At 41.1% G+C, this 23,343-nt stretch overlaps 1 protein-coding gene and 1 long non-coding RNA gene across 12 annotated transcripts in view; one reads left to right on the top strand and one right to left on the bottom strand.

The window, feature by feature from the left end:
- BANP (BTG3 associated nuclear protein) overlaps nt 1–23,343 on the top strand; it is a 271,124-nt gene that overhangs the window by 218,406 nt on the left and 29,375 nt on the right. The window lies entirely within an intron of this gene.
- Nucleotides 10,787–16,045, bottom strand: LOC138159577 (uncharacterized). The gene is made up of 4 exons (XR_011167912.1): nt 14,755–16,045; nt 14,439–14,558; nt 11,958–12,382; nt 10,787–11,154 (listed from the first exon to the last, which is right to left on the bottom strand). It is a non-coding gene; the product is annotated as an uncharacterized lncRNA (long non-coding RNA).

Raw genomic sequence — 23,343 nt, 5'->3', positions numbered from 1 at the left:
GCCTCCAGATGCTCTCTGAGAGAAATTCTGGCCTCTTTCAGCTTGGACTTTTCCTTATACAAGCTATTAGCTCCTCCCTGTTTCACCTCTTCCTGTTACAACAGAAAGTTCCTCCCACTGTGGGATTCACAAGTTCTAGATTGTAGTACTTGATAGAATCACACTTGAAACAAGGTGCTAAGTGTATGCCAGGACAAGGAGATCTTCAAATCACTTTACATTACTATCACTCATTTAACAGAAGAGGAATCTGAGACTCAGTTCCAAAGACTTGTCCAAGTTCACAGGGTGACTCAGAGGACCTGGACTCCATCAGAGCAAAGATCACAGACAGCCTTCCCTGGAGCCTTTTCCCCTGCTCCCCTGCATGCTTTGGTGCTTGTCCCTCACTGGGTGATCTGACTGTAAGACATTGAAGAATGAAAAATAGCAGAAAGGTTGGCGACCTGTGTTTTGGTTAAGTAAGCACCAGCTCACTCTAGTGTTTTGGGAAAAAATGTTGTTTATGAAATCCATGAGCTAGATTCTGTCACTGATGAGGTGAAACTAGCAAATGCTCTCAGGGAAGTTTGACTTTTCTAATATTTCTTTCTTTTTTTAAAAAAGCAATTGGGGTTAAGTAACTTGCTCAAGGTTACATGGCCAGGTGTTTCTGGGTGGGTGCTAAGTATCTGAGCCTGGATTCGATCCCCAGGTCGTCCCGACACTGGAGCCGGTGCTCTTACTCGCTGTGCTACCTGGCTGCCCCTCTAATATTTATTTCTAAAGCTCCTGGGCACCTATAGAGAGTTATCATCAGTGAATAATATTTAATAAAAATGAATTTAAAAATAAATCAGTTAAAAGTTTATTCATGCAATATCAGAGAATTCCTGGTCATTTCTCCTTCAGAGTGATTAGGTGATACCCACCTCCTGAAAAGAGAACATAGAAGTAAAGACCAAAATTTCTTTTCTCATATACTTTGTGATTTCACCTCCTATCATAGCAACTTAAGAGTTATCCTAGCTGCTTCCAGGCCCTGGTTTGGCAGCAGCAAGACTCAGTTTAGCCTGTGAACCACCAGGTATCTGAGAGCCACCATTCTCATCCAGGACGGGGTCTGTGGCTGTGGCCATAACCCCAACTCAAAGGTTTCCTATTCTATGTGGGACCTTTCCTGAGTCTCTCTAACTTCTAGTGCAGGTATGCGGAACCTGTGGCCTCAAGTCCACATTCAGCCCTCCAGGTCCTCAGTATGGCCCTTTGACCAAATTCAGGGCTCAGTCAAGAGCTGCACTTGAGGACCTAGAGGGCCACATGTGACCTCAAGGCTGCGGGTTCCCCATCCCTGCTCTATTGTCTCCGCAAATTACTTTGTATTTTCTTTGAATCTACTTATATTAGACACATGTTGTCTCCCACAGTAGACTGTAAACTTCTTGAGGGGAGGGAGCAGCTTTTTGATTTCTGCCTCTGCATCCTTAGCATCTGGCACAGTAAAGTAGGAGGAAAACCTAACCTGAGTTCAGGTATAGAGGTACCCAGAGCAAAGTAGACACTTTTTTTTTTCTGTAGTTCTCAGGTATAATATGGAGTATGCATTAGAATTGGTCATCGTTCAGTATTTGTGTTTCTTTCATTTAAATTAGGATACATTGGGGCAGTTAGGTGGTGCAGTGAATAGAGCACCAGCCCTGGAATCAGGAGGACCTGAGTTCAAATCTGGCCTCAGACACTTGACACACTTACTAGCCGTGTGACTTTGGGCAAGTCACTTAACCCCAATTGCCCTCCAAAAAGCAAAAAAAAAAAAAAAAAATTAGGATACATTCCTCTGCCTCGTGGTAGTTTTCTTTTAGGGAAATGCTAGCTCTGAGTATATTTCTATTTAGAGTAAGAAGGACCTCAGAGGTCATCTAATCCAAATTGCTTATTTTACAGATGAAGAAACTAAGGCTGGGTCCATGGCAACATAAGGAATTAGTAGATCTGGACTAGAATCCACATCTTCCATAAGCAAGGAGCATACACTGTCTCAGATATTTAACTAGTAATGTAAGTGACCTGGGGAAAGTCACGTAAACTCTTGGCCTCAACTCCCTCATCTATAAAACTGGAAACATAATAGCACTTACCCCTCCCCCCCCAATGGTTGCTGTAAGGATCAAATGAGATATCCTAGCTAAAAATGCTTTGCAAACCTTAAAATGTTGTATATATTCTTTCTCATATCAGGTGCTTAATATATGTTTCTTGATTGATTCTGCCTTCACTTAGAGCTGTGAGATAGCATCTAACAGAATGTGCTTGATCAGTTCTTCAGAACTCCATTGTTGCATCGACTAGTCTTATTGTTTCCTTGGACTCTTGATGGAGTGTGCCTCCCGATAGGCTGTCACCCTGGGTATTAGATCAAAAGACAGATGTTACTTTTTGTGTTACTGAGAACCTGGATCTCTGCTTGGTCCCACTAGTCTGTGTGTGCAAGAGGATGATGGAAATTGATACCAAACTGATTACATTTTCAAAGCTCATGATGAGAACCAGCTTTGCCTGTCTGGAGAGACATCTGCCTGTGCATGTAGCAGAAGGGAGTTTTATTAGGGAAGAGGAAACATCCATAGAGCCCTTTAAATCTAAGATCATTGAGCAATGGGGGATAGAGGGGAAACACCTAGAGCTTTTAAGAAGGATTTTTTTTTTATACATATGTCCCAAGTGCCTTATTTGGGCTGGGGAGGCTGGATAAAAATAATCAGGTAAATACTTTCTCAGATAGCAGCCCCAACTTTGTGTTCTACTTTGGGTCCATTGCTGTTACAGAATGTTGTGTAGTGTGAGGGACAGAGGGGAGGATTAAGGGTCTTCTGCCTCAGCCGAGACCATACCTACCCCAAGGGTTCCAAGACTCCTAGAACTGGAAGGGACCATAGCTATCATCTCCAGCCCTCTCATTTTAAAGAAGAAGTGGGGGTTCAGAGAGAGGAAGATCCTTACCTTGGGTCATAGAGGTAGTGAATAACAGACTGAGGGCTGGGTGGTCTGCAGTGTCACAAATGCCAACATACCTCTTAATGTAATGCTTATGTACTTAAACTAATATAATGCTAATACTTAGTGGTTTTGCTTTTCCTTTAAATGATATGAGTAAAATTACTTAGCATGTAGGAAACGGGTCATATCAATGCCCATGAAAATATCCTCAAACTTTTCCCCCCACATTTATTTCTACTTATAAGCCTGTGAGATAAATATTATGAGGAAGAAAAAATAAACCAGCTTCTGGATGGGACAGTTGCTAAGAAAAATAGCGCTAGAGATTTATAACATAAATTAAGTTTCTTTTTTAAACATCTCACTGCTTTTCTTCTCTTCAAATGAGGATGTGATTTTGAAAGCTGCTTATAGCCTTTGTTTTTCTTTAAAAATATCTACTTAGACACACACACACACGTGTATATACATATTTGTGTGTGTATATGTGTATATATGTGTATATGTATGCATATCCCTTTTTTTTTAACTTCTGATTTACATCGTTTGTTTCTGCCAGATTTTGAGTTACAAATTTTCTCCCCGTTTTTCCCCCACCCATCCCCCCAAAACAGCAGTCCCACAGGATATCCCCACCTCTGATCTGCTCTCTCCCATATTTTCTCCCATACCCGTTTCAACTTTTCCAGTAGGGCATGGTGGATCTCTATATTTCCCAATTACATGTAAAACAATATTGATAATAGTATATATATATTTAAACATTTGATTTTAAAACTTTGAATTCCAGATTCATTCCCTGCCTCCCTTATCACCCACCCTTACTGGGAAGATAAGCAGTTCAGTATAGGTTGTACATGTGTGGCTAATGCAAAACAATAACATAGCAGATATATTGTAAAAGACTGACTATATTTCCCTCCCTCCTATCCCACATCCCACTTGTTCTATTCTCTACTTTGATCCTGTCCCTTTTCAAAAGTGGGTGCTTCCAACTTCCCTCCCCCCCCAGCCTGCCCTCCCTTCCATCATCTCTCCTCATATCCTCTCCCCTCCTTATTCTCCTGGAGGGTGAGATCCCCTATTTAGTGTGTATTTCCCTCCCTCCTCAAGCCAGATTCAATAGGAATAAGGTTGACCCATTCCCTTTTGCCTTCCTTTTCTTCCCCTCCATTGTAACCATTTTCCCTTGCCTCTTCTGTATGAGATAGTTGCCCCACTCTGTCTCTCCCCATCTCCTCTCATTATATCCCTCTCACCTCTTAATTTCACCTTTTAAGTATCATAACTTCCTGTTAAATTGGTCCCGTGCCCTCTATTTATGTATACCTGTAAACATATATACACACATTCACATATGTATTCATATGCCTGCAAACCCTCATATAGAGACATATATATATATATATATATATATATTTCTAATCCCTTCAACTACTGAGAAAAGTTTCATAAGTTACAATTATTGTTTTTCCATGTAGGAATGTTAATAGTTCAACTTTGGCCAAGTGGCTCAGCAAGCAAGAGCACCGGCCTCAGTGCCGGGACGACCTGGATCAAATCCAGGCCCAGACACCCAGCACCACACCCAGAAACAACAACTGGCCGTGCAACCCCGAGCAAGCCACTCAACCCCAATTGCTTAAAAAAAAAAAATAGTTCAACTTTGATAAGTTCCTTATGATTTCTTTTCCCTGTTTACCTCCTCATGCTTCTCTTGCTTCTTGTATCTGAATGTCAAATTTTCTATTCAGCTCTGGTTTTTTCAGCAAGAATGCTTGAAAGTCCTGTATTCCACTGAATGACCATATTTTCCCCTGAAACAGGATACTCAGTTTTGCTGGGTAGGTGACTCTTGGTTTTAATCCCAGCTCCCTTGACCTCAGGAATATCACATTCCAGGCCCTTTGATCCCTCAGTGTAGAAGCTGCCAGATCCTGGGTTATCCTGATTGTGTTTCCACAATATTCAAATTGTTTCTTCCTGGCTGCTTGTAATATTCTCTCCTTAATCTGGGAATTCTGGAACCTGGCTATAATATTCCTAGGAGTTTTCTTTTTGGGATCTTTTTCAGGAGGTGATCGGTGGATTCTTTCAACCTCTATTTTGCCCTCTGGTTCTAAAACATCAGGGCAGTTTTCTTTGAGAACTTCCTGAAGGATGCTTTCCAGCCTCTTACTTTGGTCATGGCTCTCAGGCAGTCCAATAATTTTTAAATTATCTCTCCTGGATCTATTTTCCAGGTCAGTGGTTTTTCCCATGAGATATTTCACATTGCCTTCTATTCTTTCATTTGTTTGGATCTGTTTAACAGCATCTTGATTTCTCATAAAGTCATTAGCTTCCATTTGCTCCAATCTAATTCTGAAGCAATGATTCTCCTCAGTGAGCTTTTGAGATTCTTTTTCCATCTGGCAAATTCGACTTTTTAAGGCATTCTTCTCCTCATTGCCTTTCTGAGCCTCCTTTGCCATTTGAGTCAGTCTGTTTTTTAAGGTATTATTTTCTTCAGTCAGGCTGTTGACTCTCATTTCATAATTTTCTTGCATTGTTCTCATTTCTCTTCCCAATTTTTCCTCCACTTCTCTTATCTGCTTCTTAAGGTCCTCTATGGCCTGTAACCAGCTTGTATTTTCCTTTGAAGCTTTTGGTGCAGGAGTTCTGACTTCACTGATTTCCTCCTGTTCCATGCCTTGCTCCTTCTTATCCCCAAAATAGGAGTGTAATGTTGGAATCTTCTGTCTGCTTTGTTTCCTTTGCCTGCTCATTTTGCCACTCAATGATTTGACTTTTGGGCTTTTTGCCACAGTAGGACTCTGCCACCAGACAGGGAAGTTTTCGTCCCAAACGCTGGGGTTTTCTCCGCTGCCGGAGGTATTAGATGGGTGCCCTCTCTGAGGTCTCCACACGCTCTGGCAAGCTGGACACACACCCCAGGACCTCCACCCTAGACTGCAATCCAGATCCAAGCAGGTTAAAGCAAGAGCGATGACCCCTCAGACTGGTGCTTGGTCCCCCTACACTCTGCAGGCCAGGAGCTGAAGCCGCCACGTGGAGCTGGCAGGCTGTGCCAGCATCTCAGCGGTTTCTCGCCCCGGGGGTAAAAGCCACGCACTCCCACTTACTGGGTCCCAAAGTCCAGAATGCACTGGCCTCTCACCTTGTCCTTCGCATCTATATGTTGATAAATCTGGAAATGGCCACAGCTGCTGCTGATCTGGAGTCCCTCTGGCTGGCAGCTGGTCAGGCCCGCCCTGGGGCTAAAGCCTCGTGGTGGGGCTGGGTTCGGCTCCCAGAGCGCTGAGCTGGCTGATTCCTGCCGGCCTGCCGGGCTGTTCTCAGCGGGAGGTTAGCTTCTCTGTGTCATTTTGTGGGTTCTGCAGCTCCAAAGTTTGTTTAGAGTCCCCTTTTTACATGGATTGGGGAGGGTGGAAGCTGGAGCTGTGGGAGGGTCGTGCTTCTACTCCGCCATCTTGGCTCCCTGCATATCCCTTTTAAGAATTTTTGTGCCCCCAAACTTGCTTCAGTGAATGATTGCCTGGGAAATAAATTCATTTTAAAGTTTTGCTATATTTATTAGGTTTGATTACCTATTCTAGTGTTCAAGATGAAAGCATTCTCCCTGCTTTGGATATATAAAAAAATAAACCAAGTGTGATGGGTGGTTCACTTGAGTGCAGACACTAATAAATACCTACTATGTACAGCATTAGAGAAACAAAATGAAAATTAAACAGTGTCTGCTTTCAGAAAGCGTGGCTTCTCACCCTTTCCTTCTGCCTGGAATGTTCTCCCTCCTCTGCTTCCTTTCTTTAAGGATCCCACTGTCTACAGGAAGCTTTCCCTTGCTTCTTTGAATCCCAGTGCTTTCCCTGTTTTAATTACTTCCTATTTATCTTCTCATGCCCTTGAGGGCAGTGCCTATCTTTTGCCTTTTTTTTTTGTATGCCCCATACTTTGCAGAATGCCTGGCATATAGTAGGTGTTTAATGAATGTCTATTGCTTGCTTGCTTGATTTTTGTGTCCTGGACCTGTTTGTCAATCTGGTGAAGGTTTCTCAGAATAAGGATTTTAAATGAATAAAATACATGGGATTTGGAACCAATTGTATTGAGATACATTTACTAAAATATTAAAAATCCCAAGTTATGAACACCAGTTTAAGAACCTTTGTGCACAGACAACAAAATCTAAGGTAATATGAGAAAGGGAGAGAGCTCTGGCCCAGGTGGTATAACTTGGTAAAGCGGTATCACCTGTGACCAACTCCTGACACTGCCATGTCATGGCTATGATATAAGACGGCATAGAATCCAAGTAGTTATTGTTGCTCTGTTTCCTCCCCTTCTGAAGGGGCGGTGGAATGTGATGATTACAAGTCCATTAGAGGGGGTTCCTACATTCCCTGCACCACCTCCACTGGGACAGCAGCAAAAATGATGAGTATTAGTCCTCCTCTCCTGGGGTCCAGGGCTATGTTACTCTGAGAAAGCAACAGAAACAAACCAATTTTATCCTTCACTGTCTTTGATTTCTCCAACCCACCTTTATCCAAGAAAGGATGGGCCAGGTCTAGAGGAAGGAAGGAATTGTGCAAAGGAAAAGTAGGAACCAAATGGTGGGTCTTTGTTGTATGTTTGTTTGTTTGTTTTGGACATGGTAGGTATTCAATTTATATTTGAATTTAATTGAGGGATAGAACAGAAAGAAGAATGATGGGACGCGGAAGTATCTAGGAAGGGAAGATGAGTGAGTAATGGTACAGAGACAATAAAAAATTAAGTCATGTGCAATCAGTCTAATGTTTTGAAAATAGTATAGGCTTAGTGAATGTTCAGTTGAATGTTCCTTATAATAAGAAGAATCCTGAATGCTATTGATGAGTCCTGGTAAATATCTAGTATTCACATTTCCATTTAAGTGAAGGACTTCTGCCATGGAATGTTAGCTTTCATGTTAGTTCAGGCTCTCCTATAGGTGGTCTTGTATCCTAGATCAGAGTATAATCCTAAGAACTGTAGAACCCATTTAGTCCCCAGTAGTTTCTCAAAATAAGGGGATAAATAAATCCCTGGGCTTCAATCCAGACTTTCTAGTGTCCACAGTAGGAAGTGATTTGACTGGAGATTGAGACCTGTGAACCAGACAGTTCTCTGTATTTTCATTTATGGGGTTGGCAGGAAATCATCAAATTAAAATATAAAAATGGAAGGAAATCAAACCGATTTGAGAGTATTAGTGATTGTGTTTTTATGGTCACGGTATGCCCCAGCAGAGACCTTCCCATCAGCCAAGTTGGGCAGTGACTCACCATTTATGATTCAGGGAGTAACCTCCTTTAGCCAAAGAACAGTAAGTATGAGGAGTCTGGGTCACTCCCTTGTCCGGCTGCTTAAATCTGTGGTTTTTAAATGAACTGTGGTCAAATAAAAAAGTTGCTGAGGACTCCAGGTGTGTACATTGTAGTGGAAATGAAGACTCAATTCTGCAAACACAAAGCTCAGAGAGGTATTCTTTTCCAAGTTTTTGAGAAAACTGTATTACAGGTGGTGATAATAATTCTTTTTCAAGCAATATAATTCAGTTTAAGCTGACTTTCTATGATTTCTTTTTTCTTTTTTAAAGCAATTGGGGTTAAGTAATTTGCTCAAGGTTACACGGCCAGTTATTTTGTGTGGGTGCCAAGTATCTGAGGCCAGAACCGATCCCGGGTCTCCCGACGCTGGGGCTGACACTCATTCACTGCGCCACCTGGCCTCCCCCTTTCTATGATTTCTTAAGAGCATATAAGTAACAATAAAGTTTGACCGAAGGCATGTGCTCAAACTTTGTAGTTCTATTTTGCCCTGAGAAAGATGTTTCCAAGCAAGTGCTATCAACTTGATTTTCTTAAAATGTAGAAAGTTCCCCCGCACTATGCTCTGTTATCACATTTTTAACCCCTTTAAACCTATTGTTGATGTGAATGTTAATGTATGACTTCATTTGGCCTTAACAACTCACAGAATTTAGCACTAGAAGGAACTTTAGGAAGCCATCTAGTTGCAAAGTTCTCTCCCCCCTTTTTTGATTGGACCTGGGATTATTGATCTAGGGGAGCTCCTGAGAAGGAAACACATCTACCAGTCCAGGTCATTGTCACCTTCTGTTCTTAATATTAAGTGAGCTGTGTAGGGACTGTGCTTCTGGTCTAGACTAGTGTTGTCAAATTCTATGAATAGAAACCAAGGCTGCTGATCTGTACATAATCATCCTTGATGTTATCTGTGTTGTATTATATTTTTATTCATTCTGTTAAATATTTTCCAGTTATGTTTTATTCTGTTTCTGGCCAAGTTGGTGTTTGGGTGATGTGCCCGGGATCCTACAGCCAGCATGTGTCAGGGGCAGGATTTGAACCCAGATGTTCTTGATTCCCAGGGCAGCTTTCTCTCCACCCTGCCTCTATTTTTCAGGTTATGTATGAGAAAACTGAGACTCAAAGAGTGGATCAGCCAAGATGACATAGGTAGAAAGTGGTAGGAACAAAATTTGAGCCCAGATCTTATGATTCTGTCATTTAGTCCTTGTAATTGTGTCTAATTCTTTGTGACCCCATTTGTGGTTTTCTTGGCAAAGATACTGGAGTGGTTTGCCATTTCCTTCTCAGGCTCATTTTACACATGAGGAAACTGAGACAAAAAAAGGTCAAGTGAATTGCCCAAGGCCACACAGCTAATAAGACTCTGAGGCCATATTTGAACTCAACAAGATGAGTCTTCTGATTCCAGGACCAGCCCTCTATCCACTGTGCCACCTAGCTGTCCCATTTTATCATGCCAAAACTAAATCTAGTATTCTTTCTGCTGTCAGACTTCCCAACATCCCAGTCGTGGAGAAATGCCATAGTAGACAGAAAAGGTCCTAAGACCTTAGAGATAATTTTATTCACTTTACTCCTTTTTAAGATGAAGAAATCTTGTGTCTTTTCCTAGGTCACACAGCTAATAAAAGGAAACCCGAGTTCTAAACCTTGGGTTCAGAAAGCAAATTGTGTGGTCATTGGCCAGCCATTTAAACTCGCTGGACCTGAGCTGGACCAATCTTTTTTTTTAAAGGTGTTTGACTAGCTGACCTCTATTTGGCAGGCCCCTTCCAGCTATGCAATATGACTCAGTGGGAATGGGGCCTTTGGGAAAGCCATCATCCCAGCTGAAGACAAGACCACACTTGAACTATTAAAGACAATATGAAAGCTTGTCCTCTTGGTTACCAAGACCTTTTAAGAAATAGATTGTGTGCCTACTATAGTATCTAGCCCAATTGAATCTTAAAACACTCTTTACTGTCAAATAGTCCTTATGTAAACATGTTATATAGTAGAAGGTATATTGGGTTTGAAGTCCAAGAACTTCAATTGAATATTGAGACTGCAACTGATGTCTCACTGAGCAATCCTTTTTTTTTTTTTCCCTGAGTGGGTCATATTTTACAAATCCTTGCTTTGTGATTTGTATGAAAGGTTTCTGCATGTAAAGTTTGATGATGTAAGAATAGATAGGAATAATGACTATTTTACTAAAAGAATTTTTTCTCTAGTCATAAGCCTTACATGCTTAATTTATTTCTGAAACATTTATCTAAGCTCAGCCACTGTGGGAAAATTAAAAAGTCATTACTTTTAAACTAAGCTTCTAATTGAAAAGGGTTTTATATTTTCATTTTCTTTTATCAGGCTGGTTAGTATCTTGTTCACTATTGTAGTTCTGCAAAATCAGATTCTGATGCCTCTTACAATGTAATTCATAAGATTTAATCAGTGACACAAATCATGTGAAAATCACTTCATTGCCAATCTGAAGAGGGAAAAAATGAGCAATCTTAGGTTAAGAAGTTGTCCATTTGTACGGGGTAATGGGATTGGGCCAAAAAAACAGTACAAGCAGAACTTTCTCAGAATAAATTCCATTATTTCATAAGTTTCATTAAAAAAAAGAGTTGCAAGATTTGACCTTAAATTCCCTTAATAAATTGTCTTTTTGAACATAAAAAGGTTGAAAATATATAACTGCAGTATAGTACTTCAGATTTTTGATTTGAGATTTCAAAGCACTAAAAAGATTCTTGAGTTGAGTCCAAGATTAACCATTAGGCTCTAGTTAAAGGAATTATAATGAAGAACTCCCATCCTTCTGCCCCTAAGGGAGAAAAAAAAAGTTAGATGAGCAGAATTGTCAGCTCTCTTTGAACCCCTCATTCTTATCTGTTGCAGAATAGATGTTTCTAGTGTGCTGTTTTATCAGTCTGGCAAGTGTCTCACAACCTGGCCCCTTCCTACCTTTCCAGGCTTCCTCGGCTTGACCCACTTCCGTCACTTTCTCTCCTCACCTCTGCCTCATGGCGTCTCGGGCTTCCTTCAGGATTTCAGCTTCAATCCTGAGGCCATATGTTTGTCTTTCTTTGTATCCCCAGCCCTTGGCACAGAGTGAATTTAGCAAGGTGTTTAATAAATGCTTGTTGTCTTCGCTTGAACTAACAGTTGAGCAGCAGTGTGTGTCTGTATGTTAGTAATGACTTTTCTTTCCCCAGTCCTTGTTTATAAGTGTTTCCTTCTGCGTGTTTTTCTAGAGTAAGCATTAGCTAAATTTTGTACCCAGGAATCTAACTGGCTGGGTGCCATTAAGCTCTTTGCACAGAAAGCTTGTGCCCTAGAGACCATTCTCCTTATCTCTACATCAGAGATAATCACCCAGTACTAGAAACTCACTCTTACACCCTTAATTTGTCAAACTAAATCAACAAAATGCTTCTTGAAAGCTGTTTTTTTTCTGCTTGAGGTATTGTAGAAGGAAACATTGATTATGATGTATCTGTTCACAAAGAGCTTAGGGTCTAGCTGAGAGTAACCCTTATCACCTGAGACATCAATTAGCAATAAAAGAGATACCACGAAAAAAACCCATAATTGATTGACAACTGAATGGGTATAATTATAACTCACCTCTGTATGGTGCTGTCAGATTTACGAAGTGTTTTCCTCACAAATAGCATTATCTCTGTATTAGCAGCGAAGAAGCCATTAAGGTCAGGTGATTTTCCCAGGGTTGTTCTCCCATGTCCAACTCTTTGTGACCCTGTTTGGGGTTTTCTTGGCAAAGATACTGGCATGGTTGGCCATTTCCTTCTCCAACTCATTTTACAGATGAAGAAACGGAGGCAAACAAGGTTAAGTGACTTGTTTAGGGTCACACAGCTAGTGAATGTGGGTGGATTTGAACTCAGGTCTTCCTGATTCCAGGTGGGGTGCTCTGTTCCCTGCATCACCTAGCTGTCCAGTGTGTAGGTGTTGAGAAACCAAAGAGATCATTTGTGGCTAGAGTGGTTGGGAAACCTTTTTGGAGAGGTGGGATTTTAGCTGAGCTGGTCCTAGATGGGCAGAGAAAAGGAAGAGCAATTTGTCTTAGCAGTGGGGAACCTATGACCTCGAGGGAGGCTACCTGTGGCCCTCTAGGTCCTCAAGTGTGGCCCTTGGGCTGAATCCAAACTACACAGAACATATCCCCTTCATAAAAGGATTTGTTCTGTAATACTTGGACTCAGAAGGCTGCACTGAGGACCTAGAAGAGGTCACAGGTTTCTCAGCCCGTTTCTAGAAGAATGAAAAGGTATTTCCAGGGAGATGCTTGGAACTTGCATACCATACCTCCCTGAAGCCAATGTCAAGAAAGCTTTTTATAATAATTTGTTAGTAGCATCTTTGGAAGCTTTTCTCTGTTTATGTTCTAAACCTTGAGTTTCGGTGATATAATGAAAATATTTAAAACATAAATAACCTTCACTTATTTGTAGTTTTGTGATCAATTCCTTTTTTTTTTTTTAATTTGAGAAAAAATTTCTCCATTAAACACCTCCTCTGTAGATTTCTCCTGGTGATAGGTCCCGGAGAACACCATGTACAGAAAAATCCCTGGAATATTTCTGGGTGCTCTGGGCTTCATATGCCATCTGCCTCTTTAGAACTCTATTTTCCACAATCTTCTTCCATTCTCCTTCACAGAGGCAGGTTATAAAGATTGCAAGAGAAAGAAAAATAAAACTTAATTGAGTTACATAATGGGCGAGCTCAGGAGGTAGTTAGCAGCTGTTCCCTCACTGTAAGCCTTCAAGAAAAGGCTGAAGGGCCTGAGTAATAAAAACAATATAGCGACAATAATAAAAATAGCATTTATACAGCACTTTAAGGTTTGTAAAATGCTTTATACGATCTTATTCAATCCTCATGACAGTCCTTTGAGGTGAGTGTCATTATTTTTCCCATTTTACAGATAAGAAAACTGAGCCTGGAAGAGGTTAAATGACTTGCCTATGGTCACACAGCTAAGAAGTATCTAAGGCAGGTTTCAAACTCAGGTCTTTCTGAATCCAGGTCCAGTTCTGGGGCAAATCACTTTTCCTCCTTGTGCCTCAGTTTCCTTTTCTTTAGAATGAGGGCTAAAACAGTAGATGAATTTGTCTTGACCTGGTCTCTCAGGCCCCTTCCACCTCTAAAGTTATGATTCTTGTTGACAAGAATATTGGTCGGGGTGGATGTCCCCCGATTGTCCCTTCCACAACTGCCCCTCCAGGATTCTGGGGTTTTCACTGAGTAAGGGAAAATGCCTTACTGTCTTTAGAAAATGTTTTGTTGTTACAGCCTTTTGCTTTTGTATCACAGTCTTAACAACCTATATGTAGCCAGCTTTTCATAGTGACAAACGAAAATACAGCGAAACAAAACCAACACACACAACTCTGTTGTGTGTGTAGTAGTGCCCCACCTCTTCAAGGAGAGGAGGAAGGCGCTTTCCTCATTGCTTCATTAGGCCAACATTGGTCATAATGATAATAATGCACCATTCAGTTTCATTTTTTAATTAAATCTTTGTAGTATTTCTGTATATTATCCTAGTTCTGCTTGATTTAATTGACATCAGTACATGTGAGTTTTCCCATATTCATTAGAATCCTCATGTAATTATATTTCTGTAAGTCTCAGATGTGTGGATTGATTCAGAGATAATTTTTGCATTTTTTCATTATTTTGAATGAGATTTCTCTATTTACCATTTCCTCCTGATTTTTGTTGCTGGTCCCACAAAGAAGTACTGATAAATTTTAGGAATTACTCTGTATCCTACTATATTACTTAAATTATTAATTGTCTCAGTCCTTTTCCAGACTTTCTGGGATTTTCTAAGTAAATCATCATGTTATCTCCAGTAGGGATTCTCTCCTTAACTGGCATTTTGATTCATTTGTCTTTTATTTACATCCCTAGAATTATATCAAATAGTGGGGGAAGGGGGATACAGCGGCATTACTATCCTTGCTTAACCTCTTTTGTTTATTGGAAAAGTTCCCAGTGTTTTTCCATTGGAAAAAAGGTAGCTTTTAATTTTCTCTATTTCATCAACTTTTCAAAAAAACAAAACAAAACACAAACCACTTTTAAATTGTCTCCAATCTGGAGAACTGCTCATCTTTTTTAAATAAAGAGGGGATCCACTCAGGCAGCATCAGCAGTTGGCCAGAGGCGATGGTAGGAACAAGGATGACAGGATACCTGTATAGGGAAGCAGTGCAATTAAAGATCCCATAGCAAATACTGATAACTCTGAGTCTTAAATGTCAGTGGGAATACACAAGGAGCCTTGTGCATTTATGTAGCTGATTTTCAGCATGTAACTTATTAACCTCTCCATGCTGTGATGAGGTACACAGTTCTGGCCAAACAATATTTCACGTAGAAGTACACTTACCTCTGCTTAGGTTTGCCCAGAAGTCTTTATTCAGCTCTGGAAATACCTCAGAAGATATTTTGCATGATCCAGATTATATTAGATTCCTCATAAAAGACCAGAGATTGAACCAGATCCTGTATACACTCATGTGCAAGACTGATTTTGGAAGGCAAAGAGAAATTCACAATGTTGTGATAAATGTAGATTCATGTGAACTTAGCAGATGTAGATACCAATGTCATGAATATGTAGTGCCAAGTTTTAAAAAATCCATTTTTCATTAACCTCTTCAAGCTATTGTTTTTGGTCTTGAGTTCATTTGGGTGGGACCTTATAGAATTACATTATCCAGTTATGAACAATACATACATTTCTTTGAGATGATTCCCACACTATTTGGATGGACATTGCAGGATCTCCTTATTCCCATCAACATATTTACACATTCAAACATAATAAAAAATGTGGTAAAGAGGGGTCATTCAGTTTTTTGGAGGGTTAAACTTAAAAAAAATAATGAAGTTAGAATTCCTTGACCTCTAAATAGTTTTAATAACTAATTTTAGACCATAGAGATCAGGATGAAGTAACTATCCTTGTAAAGGTAAGATGATTAATTAATCAATGAACTTACTTATTTATTCATTATTTTAGTTTTCAACATTCATTTTTTTTTTTAAAGCAATCGGGGTTAAGTAACTTGCTCAAGGTTACACGGCCAGTTATTTCTGAGTGTCTGAGCCCGGGATTCGATCTCCCAACACTGGAGCCGGTACTCTTAATTGCTGAGCCACCTGGCCGCCCCTAAGCAATTGGGGTTAAGTAACTTGCTCAAGGTTACACGGCCAGGTGTTTCTGGGTGGGTGCTAAGTGTCTGAGCCCGGGATTCTATCTCCAGGCCTTCTCAACACTGGAGCCGGTGCTCTTACTTGCTGTGCTACCTGGCCGCCCCTCAACATTCATTTTTATATGATTTTGGGTTCCAAATTTTTTTCTCTTTTCTCCCCATTCCCTAAGACTACAAGCAATCTGGTACAGGTAATACATGTATAGTCATGTTAAACATATCTTCACATTAGTCATGTTGTAAAAGAAGAATCAGAACAAAAGGGAAAAAACCACAAGAAATACAAAAACAAAAACAAAAAGTGAAAATAACATGCTTCCATCAGCATTAAGACTCCATGGTTCTTTCTCTGGATATGGATAGCATTTTCCATTGTGAGTATTTTGGAATTGTCTTAGATACTTGTATTGATGAGAGGAACTAAGTCTGTCATAGTTCATCTTCACACAGTGTTGCTGATAACAGCCTAAAACTGCTGCCCCACCCAAGTCAGTGATACATTCATTACACAATACAACCTTGGAGCATATCGTTTGAAAAAACCACATTTCAAATGGTTGAACGTTGTTGACAGTTTTGAAGGGTGACGAAATTGCTTAGATTTTTGTATGTCTTAGATTAAATTTTGAAAAGGTTAGAACTTTCTCCTTGTAGGAGGAACATGCTCTGTGTCCATTCCCATCCTGGCAGAATGGGGATCTAACTTGTTTAAATTGGAACAGGATATATTATTGACTCGTCTAAAAGAAAGCTGTGGTGACAAAAAATACAGAGCAAAGGTCAGGCATGGTCATTGCCAGTTTCTCAGACTTACAACTACAGTGTGCTACATCAAAGGCAGTAAGTGATCCCTTATAACACCTTCTGTTTGGAAGTCTGTTTGTGTGACCCTCACTGAATATTACCCAGACCCAAAGAACAGCATAGGGAAATTAAATATTAACTAACAGAGTGGCTCCTGTATTTCCATCCTTTGCATATTTGTGCCTCTTTTACCCTTTAAATTTTGAGGACAGAATTTAAGATGACTTTTCTTCTATGTAAGTGTAATCATACTATTACATTCCCACCTCACTATCTGGTTGGAAATTATATGCCTTGTAAAAGCCAATAATTTCCCCCCAGTTGGTGGGCAAATGAGGTTTCCTTGTGATTCAGTTATATTTGCTGATAGAGCAAATTTAACAAAATTTTTTTGATACCTTATTTTTAAATTGCTGAAATTTTCCCTTCTTTTTCACCTTTCCCTCATCCAAAGGAGTCATCCCATATGACCAAGAAAAAAGAAAAAAAATCAACAAGACCGATCAATGTATTGGGAAAAGAAAAATCAGAAAATGTGTGCAATACTCTCCACCTCCACCTCTCTAAAGAATGAATTTCTAAAAATCTATAATTTTTGCCTGTTCCTACTATTTCCATTGTTTTTATCCAGCCCTCTTACGGGCCCCCTCTGCTTCCTCTGCTGTTCTGTTGGAGCCCCCTGCTCGAGAGTTATATGCATGATTTTCTCAGCCAAATTCTTCTTACTATTTTAGTAAAATGTCTGGAGAAGTATTTATAGGAGCAATGGCCATGAGCCTTACTCAGGCCTTGGTACTGGAGGAAATGAGCCTTTTTTCCCCACTTTCCTTGGGAAGTTTCCAGTATCAGGGTTAAAAGTTCTCACATTCTAGACAGACAGCACTGGCTTGGTCTGTTTCGATAGGTGTCAAGGTTACCTTTGTTATTATTCAGTATTTCAGTCATATCTGATTCTTTGTGACCCCATTTGGGGTTTTCTTGGCAAAGATACCGGAGTGCTTTGCTATTTCCTTCTCCAGTTCATTTTACAGATGAGGAAACTGAGGCAACCGACTAGGTGATTTGCCCAGGGTCACACAGACAGTAAGCATCAAAGGACAGATTTGAACTCAGGAATAGGAGTCTCCCTGACTCCAGGCCTGGTGCTCTGTGCACTATGGTGCCACCTAGCTGTCCTTTTCAAGATTACCGACTTGGTACTGAAAATGGTTGAGTTCCCTGTCCTGGTACCGCCCCTCTCTGTTATTATCTGATGTGTTCTCAATGGCAGTAACTAAAAGGCTGTCAGGATGTGGAGACTTCTGTATCTCAGCTCCATTAGTTCACTTTTCTCCTGTGCAGAGTTGAATAACTCCTAGATGCAATGCTTTTTGTCTTATATTTTCCATATGAATGACTTTCCGGGTGGAGTGAGAGGAGCAGACAACGGGAAGATTTAGGTGATTTAAAAACAGAAGATAGACAAATTAAGATTTTCTTCAAGTGGATGAAGTCATAATAAAGCTAGATTTGGAGTCAGGTTCTGAGCTAGAATCCCACAGGCAGGTACCCTTACTTTTCATGTCTCATATATGAAATGAGGGTATGGTGTTAACTGACCATCTCTGAAATTCCTTCCCGAAATCTAATGATAAAAAGAAAAATTATACCCAGCACTCTGATGAGAGATGTGAAGAAGTGTGTTACAGTTTTCTAAAGATTATTTCATGATTTCTAGTTTTGAAAATTAGAGTTGACAGGTTTATGTTTCACTTGTGTCAAGTGTGTTCATAGCTAAATGACTCTCAATTCTCTTGGATATGATCAGTTTACATCAGCATTCTCAATTATGTCATGTAACATCTCTCCACTTCTGTCTACCTGATGTAGCAGGCCAGAAACAGTAGTTTTGGAAGGAGAGATGGAAGTTAAGGGGAAAAAACGTCCATTTCAGGAATTTTCCAACAAGCTTCTCTTCTTTTGAGGGGGAACATGATTTAAGAGGATTTCTAGGTAATTAAAGGAAGAGAATGCCAGACTTTCTCATTTCCCCATTTGTAAACCACTAAAGTGGGATTTTGTGAACACATCATAGACATGTGATGGTTGTTGCATTCCTGCTGTTGAGCTCTTGTGGTTGTATCATGTCTTTTTTGCTTGGCAGCTTGGATTTCATTTTGGCACCCAGTCTAGATCTTTGTTATCTTTAATTTCTTTTAAATGATGCACAGTTGGTAAACCAGGCATGCCTTAATCCTCCAAAGGTGATGGGACAAATGTTGGTTAAGGAGAAGCAACTTGTAAAGCATTTGAAGTATATTGAAAGATGGGTCTAATCTTTGGTTATAATCAGTAGCACACAAGAAGTCGGCCTGTCCTATCCCTTTCAGGACTCTTCTACCATGTTGCCATTCTTTTGAAGGGGCATATGGTTTAAATACAATAATAGCCTATGGTTTATCCTACCCACGCCAACCATAATAGCCCCAAATTGGCATTTTTCATTAGATTTCTGTCATTAACCACACATCTGTGGTTTATATTTCCTGAGTTTCTCTACTTGTTAGCCTGGGAACATTGAAGGAACCTGAAAATAGACATTATGAACTATGTCTAGGTTAAACGTATGCTGGAAGCAAAAGCAGATGATAGGCATGCCTTTTATTTCTACAAATAAATACTACAGATAATTACAATATCCTCTGAGAACATTCTTCTCGTTTTTGTCTTCATCATAGGAGAAATGGGTTTGGTTTGAATTTCCCAAAGCATTTTGGTCCAGCGATTTAGATGGCGGTATGTGGAATGAGGGTTGTCTTGAAGGTTCTCCCAGGTAACCTTCATGTGCCTCCCTAGTTTCATTGTCATTTTTTTGTCTGCATCTCCCCAGGGCCTAGCATAGTGCCCAGGGCAGGGGAGGCCTTGCTGAATTGAATTCCAAAGGTGACTAACTTGCAGTCTTGCTATAGTATTTTCTCCTAAAGTTGTGGCTCCAGTTGAACAGTGTAGTTGGTGAAGCCAGATAGAATAAGATCACACGTCTGAGGGAGTTGCATGTTTAGAATGTAAGTTTCTTGGGAATAAAGATAAATTTAGTCATTGTGTTGGTATCCCCGGCACCAGTTACAGGGTGGCTTAGTAATGAATACTTAACAAAGACTTGGATGATTGGCTGCTTCATTAATAGTTGTAGGGGAAGGAGCACTGCAATGAACACTAGGTGGCTTGGGTTCTAATAGTAACTAGCTGTGTGACCCTTAGTTAGATCTCTTTAGCCCAGCCATGCCTAGGGCTGGGCTTCCTCTGCACCAGTCTTGGGAAGATGCTCCCCCCAGGTCCCATTCCAGCATGTCCCTGTCCTTTGTGGGCCCCACCAAGAGGGTTCTATACCAAAGGTGTGGAACCTGTAACCTCGAGACCACGTGTGGACCTCTAGGTACTCAAGTATGACCCTGTGACTGAATCCAAACTTCAGAGAACAAATTCCCGTAATAAAAGGATTTGTTCTGTAAAACTTGGACTCAGTCAAAAGCTGCACCCAAGGATCTAGAAGGCCACGTGTGATCTCGAAGCTGCAGGTTCCCCATCCCTGTTCTACACCATCATTACCACTATGTCCTCCTGGATTGCCTAGTTTGTCCCCTGCCTAATCGGTCCTCTGTATGTCACTCCTGTCTGGTATAGCTGCATCATAACCGTAGCTCTCTCCTGGTTGCTCTAATTCCATCGTTCCTGTCATTTTCTAAACTGGACTGACTTTTAGGACTTACCTCCCCTCCTTGGTCTCCCCTCAGGTGTTGCTCAGTGAGAACAAATGTAAGTTTCTCTACCTGGGTGCATCTTCCCCCTTCAGAATTCTGCCTCACCTCTTTGAACCCATCTGCCATCTCTCCTTCCCTCCTTCTGCCTCCTCCTGGGGGTTGCCAAGCAGGATTGTACCTGTCTAGAAGAAACTATCTTCTGCTAAATCTGGAGACTGTCAGACATAGTCCATTTTTATTTCTGCCTGGCATCAGAGTATCTTGTGATATCCTTGCAGACGAGGTGGGGAAGTATGCACGGAATGGTAATATGGCTTCTAGGATTTCCAACTGTCTGAACTACTGGAAATAAATAGAATTGTGACATCCCACTAAGAAGGAGTTTCAGAAGTACCAGAGACTGCAGTCTATGCTGGGAGATAGGATGTAATTCAGATCCTGCAGATTCGCTTTAGATGCATAGCCTAACTCATTCTGATTTGTCTTTCTTTGGGTCTTCCTTCCCAATTCAATTGGAAGCTCCTTGAGGATAGGAAAAGGAATTGCGGCTGAGCATATGTTCTAGCTAATAATGCTATCTCTCTACAAGTGACCAAAGCCACCAAACATGTTCAGACTTTTCTTATGATTCAAAACCAACTTCAGGTTCTTTCAGTGTCTTAAGATCACCAGGATCATTATTTATCATTGTGCTGTGGACATTGAATGTTACTCAGGAAGCCAACTTTAAACCCATTTCTGCTACCTGTTTCTGGTTTAAAAAATTGCTAAAATGTTGCCAACACGATCTCGTGTTTAACCTGCACCTGTACTTAGAACCATGTCTACCATGGCATTTATTCTCCACTCACTCGTTTACTTGTCAATAATCTCCTCTTAAAAGACACTTTAGTGTTAGCACCGTGATCTTCCCAAATAAGATTCATTAAGAAGATGGAGTTGATAGCTATATGTAACTATATCATTTAGACATGTTGTAGCCCAAAGTTTAGTCTGGTTGCAGTAATGGGATAGATATGTACTACTACACACCCCAAACTTCACAGTCATTTTCTTGAAGTGAAAAGGTAAGACTGAATGTCTTGACTTCACTGACTTAAAGAAGTGTGCCAGTGAGCCTTGGCATCCCTCTCAGCTGGCAGGATTTATCTGAAAGTTCTGCAGATCGCTGTAGCTGCTTGGCTGCCCTCGTGGGGTCTTTCCAGCTACAAGGGCCCCCACTTGGGTGTGTGGGGAGGGGGCAGTCCCCTTTGGTTGTAACTGCTAGCTCATCCCCATATCTGTTCCCAGCCTGCCAGCAAGACACCTTGTCTTAGGACCTTGACTTCACTGCTTCTGGTTCATAAGCCTTGTTGACATCTTGAGCCCAACATTTTATGTTCACAGTCTCTCCCTTGGCCTGCCAGCCTCATTTCAGATGTTAAAATGTATGTAAAGCTAGGGCGGCCAGGTAGCACAGCGAGTAAGAGCACCAGCTCCAGTGTTGGGATGACCTGGGGATCGAAGCTGGGCTCAGATACTCAGCACCACACCCAGAAATAACTGGCCATGTAACCTTGAGCAAGTTACTTAACCCCGATTGCTTTTAAAAAAAAAAATGTACGTAAAGCCTTTCATGAACTTCGAAACATGACCAGGCATCAGGAGTCGTCATCATTTACTTTGGCCTCATGGTCCTTGTTTGTCCTCAGGCCTCTGGCGCATCATTATCCTCACATGCCATTCTGCACGTGCCAGTGAGTGCTTAGTAAGGACTTACTCTGCTCCAAGCACCATGCTCATTAAGTGCTGGGGACACAAAGGAAAGTAAAACCAGCCCCTGGCCTCAGGGAGCTCACAGTCCAGCCGAGGGAGCAGCGTGTCAACGACGGCACAAACAAGATAGATGCAGGACGAGGAAGCAGCAGCAGAAAGGGAACCAGGAAAGGTGACATTTTAGTGGGCTTGGAGGAAGAGCTTGCCAGGCCTAGGGGACAAATGCCCAAACTCAGAAGACAGAGTGCTGTTTGTGAGTAACATCGAGGCCCGAGCCCCTGGATCACAGACTGTGTGGAGGGGAGTAAGGGGTCAGAGGCTGGAAAGGTTAAGAAGAAGCAGGATCCTCTGTTTGATTCCAGGATCAAATATATAATACAGAGCAACTGGAGCTCATTGAATAGAGAGCTGACATAATCAATAATGTTGATAGCCAAATGGAGGAGAGCCTGGAGTGGGAAGGAGCCCGAGGCAGGAAGACCAGCTGGATGGCTGCGGCAGTTTAGCAGGCCTGCACCAGGATGATGGTGGTGTCAAAGGAGAGAAGGGACATTACCAAGGTTAGAAATGGCAGAATTGGATAGGGGGGTGGTGGGGAGAAAGAATAAGGAGTTGAACATGACACCAAGGAGGTGAGCCAATGTGACTGGGAGGGTGTTGGTGCCTTTGACAATAATTGGGAAGGTAGAAAGAAAGAAGGGAATGTTTGTGGGGGAAGATTGAGGTTAAAAAACATTCCTCTGGGGGTGGCTAGGTGGCGCAGTGAATAGAGCACCGGCCCTGGAGTCAGGGGGACCTGAGTTCAAATGTGACCTCAGACACTTAACACTTACTAGCTGTGTGACCTTGGGCAAGTCACTTAATCACAATTGTCCTGCCTTCCCCCTCCAAAAAGCAAAACAACAACAACAAACATTCCTCTGTTTGTAATCCCAGGCAAAGTGTTTCCTATTTCTGAGCCTCACTTTCTTCCTCAGTAGCACAGGCATCTTAATCATTATGTGGTACCCCTGAAGTGCAAAGCTTCCTTCCTCTAGCCAGTCTTTTCTCCTCCTCCTCTAAACATTGTTTTATCAGAAGACTAGAAGTAATACATTCATTTGGGAAAATAAATCTCAGTCCCCTGTTCCAGGGAATGGATTTGTTGGTCTCATTTACTTAATTTCAAAGAAATGAAACATGTTATTTTGAGTGGGTTTATAACTTTTGCCTCTATTGCAAAAAAAAAAATCATATTCCCTTCATAATGATGGACAGATGGTCTTAAAACATCTGTCTCGTGATTGAACACAGCTTTCTGAGTCACTGGAACTGATAGTTGTCCTCATGTCTTCAGAACCAAATTGCCTTTTTTTTTTAAAAACCCATTTTAAAATAAGAAATTTTTGCTTTCACTAGCATTGGGCATCTTCCTCCCTCCCCCCTCTTCCCATTTTATGATTTCTTAATAGTCAATGGTGT

This window comes from Petaurus breviceps, unplaced genomic scaffold (assembly GCF_028583685.1).
Source record: "Petaurus breviceps papuanus isolate PSGF00001 unplaced genomic scaffold, PetGlider_PUasm1.0 176, whole genome shotgun sequence".
NCBI lineage: Eukaryota > Metazoa > Chordata > Mammalia > Diprotodontia > Petauridae > Petaurus > Petaurus breviceps.
Note: the sequence above shows the minus strand (reverse complement) of the source record. Positions and strands in the feature narration are given on the sequence as shown.